The sequence below is a fragment of the Saimiri boliviensis genome, chromosome 12, assembly GCF_048565385.1.
Source record: "Saimiri boliviensis isolate mSaiBol1 chromosome 12, mSaiBol1.pri, whole genome shotgun sequence".
NCBI lineage: Eukaryota > Metazoa > Chordata > Mammalia > Primates > Cebidae > Saimiri > Saimiri boliviensis.
The window spans coordinates 998352-1003203 of NC_133460.1; positions in this window are offsets into that span (position 1 = coordinate 998352).

The following is a 4852-nucleotide window of genomic DNA, read 5'->3' on the forward strand; positions in this document are numbered from 1 at the left end:
GTAGAGACAGCATTTCACCACGTTGGTCAGGCTGGTCTGGAACTCCTGACCTCAACTGATCTGCCAGACTCAGCCTCCCAGTTACAGGCGTGAGTCACCATACCACGCCGGTCATTTCTTTGTATTTAAATAACATAAGGACTTGAAGACCCTTTCTCCTTTGGGTCAATCAATGATCTGTACCATACACATTTTACAAAACCAAGGACAATACAGTCCTCACTCACATCCTGGTCACGTCACTCCCAGTGACTCCCGCATTGCAAACCTCCCAGCAGCCGCAGGCCTCTCCTCTCCATCTGATGGGCTTCTCAGCTCCCATCACACTGACTGGACACAGACTCCCTAGAGGCAGCCCCCAACCGCACAAGACAGGGATGACACAGAAGTTCCTAAAAAGTCATCAAACCAGATGACACAAACTCAAATGACATTTCCCTTTGTTTTGGTTTTGTTTGAGACAGGAGTGAAGTGGGCATCCGACTAATCATTTTTGGAATCTTTTGTAGAGATGGGGTTTGGCTATGATGCCCAGGCTAGTCTTGAACTCCTGGACTCAGGTGATCTGCCCACCTTAACCCCCGAAAGCGCTAAATTACAGGCCTGCACTGTGTAATATGCCACGTGACACAGCCCAACAACAAGGAAGAAACCCCGAGGACCCAGCGTCTACTCACATGGGTGGATTGACGGCTGGGAAACCCCAGCAGGAGGAGCCAAAAGAGCAGCCACAGCACCCACATGTCCTGGCACTCTCAGGGCGCCCTGAGGCGGCGGGTGGCTTAGGGCTGAGGGAGGGAAGGGGATGGGGATGGGGCAGGATCTGAGTTGGGGAGGGGGATGGGAGGGAGGGGGAGGGAGGGGAACGGGAGATGCTGGGCGCCCGGAGGAGGGGGAGGGGAAAGGAGTCTAGGAAAGGATCGGGTTGAAACTAAGTCTTCGAGTGCGAGTGGGAGGTTCAGCTAAAGGTCGGGGAGAAAGTCTATGAGGGAAGCCGCAGGACACGCGGGGCGAGAAAGCGGGAGGCTCAGGAGCGATCGGACGGAGACCAGGGCTCTGGTTTCCGCCAAACCTTCTCCTGTTTGGGGGCTGCCCGAGCAACCCTCGTGCTTTGTACTCCCTCTCCACCAATCCCTGGCCCCGGAACGTGGCACCTCACAGTGGACATGGAGGTACCACGTGCTTCCACGGAGCACGTGCGCCCGCCAGTGCCCCTCCCCCATCCCAGCCGCCAACGTTACTCCCAAGGACAGGCCCTCTCCGAGCCTCACAGACCTGGTTTCTGCTCTTCCCCACCAGCTCCCTGTCCCTGCTTCTGGGCGGCTCCTTCCTTCCTGAGTTTCCGGGGTTTCTCATGGTCAGTCTTGGCTGCAAAACATGACAAACAAATGATGGCAGGATGGCAGGAAGAACTTCACACACAAGCAGAGAGTGGGACGCTCTGCAGCCCCCTCTCAGCCACTCCTATTCTAAGCAACAAAACATCAGAAGGATGTGCAGGGTCCCAACAGGAGAGCATCTCCGTCACATCCACGCAGCATCGTCCATCATCCTGGATCTCAGGAACGAATGTTGGAGCTACACTGGTTTTAAGCATGCAAGGTACATTGACAAAATTAACCCGACTTATTTTGTTGATCAAGCAAATCTCAATATATTTCAGACAAATCTAATCACACAGCAGGTTTCTGGTCACAGAACTCTGCTAGAAGTCAATGATTAAAAGCTGACCGAAAAGTATTAAATACTTGGAAATTCAAAGTCCCCTTATAGCATATCAACAGAAGAAAGAATCCAAAATGAAACACGACAGTCTTTTCACTCATTGAGAAGATCATAACATGGCAATCCAATGCCTCCCTCTGGCCCAGAAATTCCACTTTGTGGCACAAGGTTGTGTGGTCTCAAATCACCCCTAACACACCTAGACATGTTAACATCTGAATTAGGGTGATGGTGTCACTTATCTATATTATCTTACTGCCTGTGAAGGTGGACTTTTAATTCTGAACCCTAATGAGGGGAAGAAAACCAACTTGACTGTCATGCTTGAGCTCCCAGGGATGTCCCAGGAATCTGTGCATTTCAAGTGACAAACTTCATCAGCCTCTCTCCTGGGAGATTTGACCACAATACCCAGAGGGTTTGGCGGCATCATGAGTGATGGGTGGGGAGTGCCAAGCAGGTGGGCAGGACACAGGGGTCTGGTCACCAGGCTGGTCGCCCACTGCCCATCACCTTTCCTGGCTCCATCCTCACCTGAACTTCCCAAAGGCCCTATCTCTGCCTCATCACACAGAGTGTGCTCAAACTCAGACCTCTTGCAGCTCAATATCCTTGCTTTCAGTCTCTTTACCATTTATTATGACAAAGTTATTTTAAACTGCAAATATTCTGTTCATCCTACAAATGGAAAGCCAATGCCTTTACCATAAATAGAAAACTAATCCTGAGACACAGCAAAACAAAAACAAAACTGGGATAACACAACCATGGCATTCAATTCTATTCGTCTGCTGTCACCTGCATAAAGAACCCCAGATCTGGGTTGTCTTAGTTGGAGAAAGAGAGACCAAGTAAGTGGGTGTTGAAGTCAGATTAGCCCAAAAGTGAATGGCAGAGAGTACCATGATGTCCATGGAGGGTTACTGGGGTCACCTTCATTACAGCCCAAGCAGAGACAGGGCAAAGAAGGAGAGGTGAGCAGAGTTTGGGGCCTCAAAAACAGGGGAGGTAACTCATGCAGCCCAGGAAAGTCTCCTCATGAAGGCAGGACTGGGCACCTTAGATTTGAGACCAGCTGTGCTGCTGACCAGCTGTGTGACCCTGGGCTGGTTTCCTTCTACATAATGGGAGTGTCAATGGCTGTGTCAAAGACTGTCTGAGGATGGGAGGAAGCAACGTTCACCTGTGTACTGAGTGTCATCACCTCCCAAGGACATCTTTCCTTCCAGAGCTGGCACCTTGGAAGGTCCTTGGCCACTAAAGACAGGAATGATGATAAAAGCAGTACATCATCATTTGCAGTTGTTGAGGGAGGGCCGAGGGGTAGAGCTGCTAGGTCCTTGATAAGAATGAGCGTCTGGGGACTCCTGGGGACAGCTGAGGGAGTCCTGGAGGACTCCTGGGTTCCCAGGGGACAGGCCCATCTTCAGTGGCACTGGGCCTAGGCTGGAATGCTGGGGCAGCCACTAGAGCATCAGCAGGACAGACAGCCACAGAGGCAGTGGATCCATCAGAGGTGGCAGATGTCGGATCATCTGTCCACCAAGTAGAGTCACCAAAGCTGGCTGACCACTGCCCCCACAGACGATGCGCTGTCCCTTGCCTCACACTTCGAAAGGGCAGCGGCTGGCACCTGGGCCCTCATGGAGCATCACTCTAAGACCTCTGCGTCCTGGTCACTGAATAGGCACTTGAGTCATCCAGGGCCATTGGAACAAGGAGGAAGAATCAGGCTCCACGATGTTTTGGGACAGTGTTTAGCACAGGAAAATGCACAGAATGCACGCATGACACAGCGGAACTGTTGGTGTGGGAGCCAATATTTCACGAACTCCAGGCCTAATCTGAGCACTCTCGCCAGTGCAATCTGAAAGGAACGGGAGACTTGCAGGGAAGGCAGTGCCTGGATTTAACTTCAGGGAACTAAGACACTGACTGTTCACACTCCTGATATCCTTCCAAATCCACTCTCTCAATGCTGTCATCTTCACTATCATACAAGGTAACTGAGGCAGTCAGAGATTTACTAACTCAGTGCCACGCAGCTGATTCTGAGTTCACTACTGATCACATCTGAACAAACGGCTTTTTCTGAAGTTTACTCCGTTTGATCATGCTGCTGCTGATTTTGTGCAGCTCTGGGACAAACTCCACCGAGTTGAGGATAACGCAAATCTGAGGTGACTCAGTCCTGCTGTCGCTTCCCATCAATTCCCCACTCTCCTCCTCTGCCCCTCCACAGTCTCCCGCACAGGCTGACGCCGTACGGTGGCCCTAATGGAGTCCGCCAAGTATTTCAGGTTCTGCTCTGGGCCCCTTGAAGGTGGAGGTAGTTATGGGATTTGCCTGGACTCAGGAGATGTGAGTGGAAGTGAAGTGTGTCACCTCGAGGCAAAAGAGTTGGAAGCCATTCAGACTGGCCACCCTTTCCCTCATCTCTTACAGCCGCTGACAGGTCCCATATGGAGGCTGCTCTTTTATTATGGTGGCAGATGAGGGAATGTGGAGCACAGGGCCCAGGAGAGCCATGGAGGACGTGCAGCATGAGGAGACAAAGAGACTTCGGTGCTGTAAATTTCCATTTTTGGGGGCTGTTTATTAACTACAATGATACCTGCTCCATCCTAGCAGGCACGCACCATCTATTCCATGCTCTGTGAAGCAGACTAGCCTACTGTCAGAACATAAACTGGTTTTAAGACACACGTAGGTTTCAGTTCCAGCGCTGCCTCTTATTAACTGCAACCTCAGCCATTTAACTTTCAGTCTCTGAGCCTCAGTTTCAACTCTGTAAAACGGGTTGGTTATACTACTTCAGGTTGTGGAGAGAAGGAAACGAAATAAAAATGCATGTAGAGCACTGAGCCCAGGGCCTGGCACACACAGGGAGTACTGTATATTAGCCATGGAACTTCATAATGCATAGTGATTGTCAATGTTCAGACAATGAAGCAAAGTATTACCAAAAAAATGTAAACGTATTTGCCTATGTATTCTTTCAATCTTTATTTAAACAGATAGGTTAAACTATGAATATTGTTTCATATCCAGTGTTTTTCTCCTAATAGTATATTCCTAAAAATTTTTTATCTTAGGCCCCTCATGATGGCTCATGCCTGTACCCCCA